At 56.1% G+C, this 5,906-nt stretch overlaps 1 long non-coding RNA gene across 1 annotated transcript; it reads left to right on the top strand.

Moving 5' to 3' along the window:
• The first annotated feature begins 4,368 nt into the window (after positions 1 to 4,368).
• On the top strand, positions 4,369 to 4,908 carry LOC127329969 (uncharacterized). The gene is made up of 3 exons (XR_011742284.1): positions 4,369 to 4,455; positions 4,534 to 4,587; positions 4,676 to 4,908. It is a non-coding gene; the product is annotated as an uncharacterized lncRNA (long non-coding RNA).
• Positions 4,909 to 5,906: the final 998 nt, after the last annotated feature.

Below are 5,906 nucleotides of genomic sequence, written 5' to 3' on the forward strand. Positions count from 1 at the left end.
ACCCTAACGGCATCTTTGACTGGACAAACTACTTTACAGAGCTACTGTACAAAGCTACTTTAATCATAGATGACACCGGGGCCTTCTTTTATCAGGGCTGCTGATGTCCTCCGGCTTCTTTGGACGTCACCTCTCTCTTTGGCGCCAGGGCTCTGAATAAAGTTACTTTGCTTGGCTCATCCTTGTCTTCTTGCTCTGAAGAGAATCTTTGACCAGACCTGCCGACAGGCTCTCCTTTCCGGTATCTTCTATACCGGGTTCCGGCATACCCCTTTGGGGATACCGGTTTAGCCTTGCTCTCCCGGATTCCTACTAGGCTTCCGGCAAGAACATTAAACCGGTATCTTGATGGCTCAAACCATCCGGTTTGGCATGCCTTTGGCATACCGGGGGTTATCCCCCCAACATTAGTCCCCGAAGCTGGTATAGTCTGGAGGATCCTATCCTACGGACCATGCCAGGTTTTCATCTTTTTAAGATACCGGTTTAGTCACTCATCTTTTGAGCTTGGTTCCGGCACCTTTACCCTTGTTCCTTTTCTTCTCTTCGCAAGGCTTGTTCCGGCACCTCTTTTCTCCGGCACCTTGTGTCTTTACTCCCTCCTCGGCGAAGTCGAGAATATATCGGGTCCCGCGCCTGCCAGTGACATGCGCACTGTAACTGACGCGCCAGTGTCCGCTGTCACATCGTTTCGACTCCCGCGCACGCATTAAATGCAGCGCAGCGGATCCCACTAGCCGCTCTGGATCCTTTGGGTATCTCCGTGTGGCCTCCTGTTTTTGCGTGTATCTCCTTGACACGTGGCGGCCCATGATGCGAACCGCCGTGGGCCGCGAGGCGAACCGCCGCGGCCCAGCGGTTCCACGCCCACTTTCTCTCTCTTATATAAACGCAACTGCCCGTTCCTCTTCATCTTCTTCGCATTCTTCTCCTTCGCGCACAGAGCTCCACGCCTTTGCGCCTCCGCCGCTCTCCGTCCGCCGTCGCCCGTTCGAGCTTCGGTGCCCGGCGAACTCACGCCGTGCCGCCGCCGGACTTCGCTGTGCGGAGATCTTCGGCAGCAACTTCTTCGCGTCTGCCGCATTTGTGCTTCTTCGCGAGCTTCTCCGCCTCGCCGTCGACGGTGCTCGCCGGCGGCTGTAGACCCGCTTCTTCGCCAGCAAACTCTCTCCCCAGCGACCGCGCCGCTCAAGGTTGGTATTAATTTCTCTTTACTCGCCGTTCGCTTGCTTTCCAGATCTTGAGCCTTTGGTGTTCTCATTTGCTCCTTTTTCTTTGGTTTTCCTCTTACTCGTAGATCTTCACGCGGGGTTCGAGTCTGGGATTTCTGTTTCTCCACCTACCCTCGCGATGTCCGACGAGGAATCCTCCTCCGCATCTTCTTCTTCCCTTTCTCTTAAGCGCCGTAGACCTTCTCCCGGTGAATCTACGGCCTCAGATCCAATGGAAACCGATTCCGGCAGCCAGCAGGAATCCGGTAACCCCCAAGAGTCCGGCGGCAACCTAGAATCCGGTAGCTTTAGCCAAGCTTCCGGTAGCCAAGAGGCCAGCAGCTCTGGCCAAGCCTCTAGCAGCTCCAGCCAATCTTCCGGCGAGGAGCCTTCCCCACCCACTCGCGGAGCCTGGATGGGCTCCAACGTTACTGAGTTCGAGATTGATTGGCTGTACCGGTCTCGAAGGATTCCGGAAGGAGTTTCCTGTCGGATTCCGGATGACGAGATCGAACCGGATCCGGAAGACGACGAGTTTGTTGTTTTTCTTGCTCACTTTGAGCGTGGCTTCGGCCTTCCCGCCTCTACTTATATCCGGGAGTTCCTAGATTTCTACGAACTCCAACCTCACCACCTTCACGGCAACGCCATTTTCTATCTCTCTTGTTATGCCACCTTCATGGAGGCTTACATCGGCATTCGTCCCACTTGTGAGACGTTTGCCCGCTTCTTCAACTTGCGGATCAACTCCGTCCAGGGCAAGGAGATTCCTAAGCCCAAGCCGCCCGTGCAGTGCGGCTCCTGCATCGTCGGCTCCCGCCAAGGGAGCACTTTTCTTAAGTTTACCGGCACTGGAGTCTTGCCGCACCTGGCAAGGAACTTTCTTCTACGTGAAGAACACCGGCCGCGCCGATCGCATCAACCTTCCTCCATACCAAGAGGGGCCCCCCAGAGCCAATCGGAGCTACAACCCGAGGACGTAACATGCCGAAACCAATCGGGTGGTGCGCTTCTTGGCCTCTTTGAAGAAGGAGACCAACATCTGTTCCGACGATGTCATCCGGACTTTCATATCGCGCCGGGTGCTTCCTCTTAAGCGCCGCGCACATAGGATGAGCGAGATGTATGGCCCAGGCGATCCTACCAAGATCACCGGCCGTGCTCTCAGCAAGAAAGATGTTGTTCTCAAGGCTAAGCAGATTTGTCAAACTGCTATGCCTTTTACTTGGGAATGGGGCCTCCTTCCCCTCAGTTCCTCTAACCGTCCGACCCAAGAAGTAAGAGATTACGCACTTGGGGTTGTCTTTGCCGGTAAGTTTCTGCTTTTGCTAACCTTCTTTTTTACCTTGTTTCAGGCCAGGGACCGCTTCCCCTCTATCCAGGCAGAGCCGCGAGGACCTCTCCGGAAGCGTGCCTTTGACTCCTTCGACCCGGATCCCTACATCTATTGGAAGGACCTGAAGATGGGGAAGACCCCGGCTGCACGCCTTGGCCGGGACCCGCCGGAGCCCACCGGAAACCCCGAGGAGCTGGTTGTGCTCGAGGTATTTTCTTTTCCGGCTTCTTATACTTTGCCATTATCGCTTTCTCGCGAATCGCTTCTTAGCCATATCCAACTCACAGATCCACGAGCGCGTGCCGCCCCTGCGCGCCGATGCCGGTCCTGAGTTTGTGGACAAACTCATGGCCCAGGGCCAGAAGAACAAGCAGCCGGCATCTACTGCCGGCTCCAGCCATGCTCCTCCCTCCAAGCGCTTCCGGACGGAGCCCTTGGGGGAGAAAGAAGTGGGCGTGCGCCGCTACGGGCGCAAAGCGATGCCAACCGCTTCCGGGTAATTTCCTTTTCCGGCTTGCCTCCTTTTTTGCTAAGTTCCTTTTCCGGTTGCTTTTTCTCAACCACTTGTCTTTTCTCTTTTTCTCAGCCCCGCTCTCAAACTTGGCCCGAGGCCATCGGGCTCTGAGGGATCCGCAAGGACCTCAACCCCTCCTCCTCGTTCAAGCCCGGCACCATCTGGTGCCGGCAACACCTCTGCCTCCCTTTCGGGGGCACAACCACCCGGGGCGTGCGGCCCCTTCTTTGTCGGATCACCGCACGGAGGAGGATCTTTCCTTCCTCCCGGAACACCAAGACACAGGCGCCAGCAACACCGGCGCCGGAGAAGAAGAAGCTGCCGGGCGGGCGGAGCCTTTTGCTCCTCCCGTCCTCGAAAAGACAACTTCCGCGCCGGAATCTTCCGCGCCGGAAGGCTCCAAGACGGGTGACGCTCCTAGCGCTCCCCCTTCTCCACGCACCATCCTCATGCCTCCGCCTGAGGCTCCTCGCGCCCAGCCCTCCAAGGCCGCTCCTGGCGCGCCGCCGGCTAAGACTTCCGGGGCCTCTTCTACCGCGCCGCCGCCCAAGCCCTCCAAGCTCATCAAGGGGAAGGCGACGGCCTCCAGCGCCCCTTCGGGCGGCCAGCAGCCCTTGGTGCTGCACGTCTCCAAGGCTGCCAAAAGCGCCAGCATGAAGGCCACCGGCCTCCTCGGCCGCATTACGGAGTTTCAGCGCCAAGGCCGGGACCTGGGGCACCTCCTGCCGTACGCCCAAAAGTGGAACGCCGCGGACATCACTCCGGCGACCCGCGGCATGGGCAAGGATCGGCTGCCGGCACCTGATCCTGTCGGGGATCGGTGTTCTGAGGAGCACTTCATGCGGCTCCGGGCTGCCGTAAAAGAGCTTGACAGCGCGTGGTACGATTCCACGAACAATCTGACGGTATGTTCTATTAACTTTCAACCTTTGCCGGTTTCTTCGTTTCCGGTTCTGCTTTATCTTTTCCTTAGTTTCATGCCGGTTTCTCTCTTGTCTATCTTCCCAGTCCCCGAGTTTTGTGGTGAGAGCGCAGCTCTTAGCGCAAAACTTAACTTAAGTTTCTAGCGCAAAACCGGCACTGCCAGTCCCCGAGTTTCGGGTTAAACATCTTCTTCTTAACACATAATTTACCTTAGAAATGCGCAAAACCGGCACTGCCAGTCCCCGAGTTTCGGGTTAAGAACTTTGTTCTTAGCGCAAAACTTAACTTAGAAACGCAAAACCGGCACTGCCAGTCCCCGAGTTTCGGGTTAAGAACTTTGTTCTTAGCGCAAAATTTTACCTTATTTCTTCTTTTTCTTGAACAGGTCACCGCTGACACTCGGAAGGCCCTCTTCGAGGAGCTTTTATGGGAGCACCGGGAGCTCGCTGAGGCACATGACAAGTGCCAAGGTAAGTTTTTCGTTTCACCGGCATCTTTGCTACCGGAAACCTCTTTTCCTTGTGATATTTACAATTTCTGTTCAACAGTGATCCCGGAAGCTTCCATCGATGCTCTCAAGGAGCAGCTCGCCACGGCCCAACGTACTATTTTTTCCTTTCTCCTTTGAACTTGGTTTCTTTTCAGTTTTACTAGTGTAACCTTGCTAACACTCATTTTTTCCGGTTACAGGGGAAAAGGACGAGCTCAACCGGCAGCACCAGGATGAGCTGAACGCCCTCAAGACCAGCTACCAGGATCTCAAGTCTCAGCTGATTCAGCTGGGGCTCGATCACGCCAAGGCCCTCAAAGCCGCTGAAGTGAGCGCAGCGGCCAAGTTGGACGAGGCTCTGGAGGATGCTTCCAATGCCACTGTGGTGTTGCGGGCAGAGCTGGAGGAGATGGCCAAGGCCCGGAAGGGCGCCGAGGAGAAGGCCGCGGCTGGAGGAAGAGCGTAAAGAGTGCGATCAGCTGATCCTGCAGACCGATACACTTGCCCTCCGTAAGTTGTTTTCTTTTACATTTTGACTACTGCATACGAGCCTTTTTTCTTTCTACCCCATTCTCTTTCCGTTATCTTTCATTCCGGACTCTTTTCCTTCCGGTCTCTTTTTCTTCCGGACTCTTCTCCTTCCGGTCTCTTTTCTTCCGGACTCTTTTCCTTAAACTTTTTCTTTCTTTGCATAGGCCTCTTTCCGGACTCGCAGAGGTACGCTGTCAAGAAGGTCGATGCGCAACGCAAGGACAAAGGCCAAGCGGATCTTACTGTGCCATGGACGCCGAAGGACCATCTGGTCGCGCTTAACGCGCGGGTGTCCCATATGCGCTGCATAGACCGCAATCTTTCGGACATCCCTGATGTAGCTACCCAGCTATACAGGACTTTGTGGCCTGGCGAGGCGGTGCCGGACACCTTCTCCCTCATCAGCGACCGTCTGAAAGGTGCCGGCAGGAGGATCCGCGAGTGGCAGTGCTCTGCTGCCCGCGCTGGAGCGGACTCCGCCCTCCGCGTCGCCTGCTCCAGGCACCCGGAGCTCAATCAGGACGCACGGCCCGGCGTGCGTGAAGGCGCAGCAACGGATCTGGACCCGATCCTCTCCGCCAAGCGGCAGGATCGCGCGTACCGCATCGCGGAGTATGCCGACATGCGCACCTTCATCCCTCCCCTCCCCGGCGTCACGGACTATCTCGACGAGGAGGAGGATGAAGCCGAAGAAGAGCTTCTGGATGACGCTGATGCCGGTGCTGCTCCTCCGGAAACCCCTGCCGCATGATGATTTCCTTTGAAGTGCTTGCTCATTATATCTGTTGGTCCTGTTGCTTTAAGACAATATCTGTTAAATTCTGCCCCGGAATGCCGGGGCTTATGATGTAAAACTTAAGTTTGCCTGTGGTTGTGCTACAACATTTCCTGCCGGTAAGT

This window comes from Lolium perenne, chromosome 4 (assembly GCF_019359855.2).
Source record: "Lolium perenne isolate Kyuss_39 chromosome 4, Kyuss_2.0, whole genome shotgun sequence".
NCBI classification, from domain to species: Eukaryota; Viridiplantae; Streptophyta; class Magnoliopsida; order Poales; family Poaceae; genus Lolium; species Lolium perenne.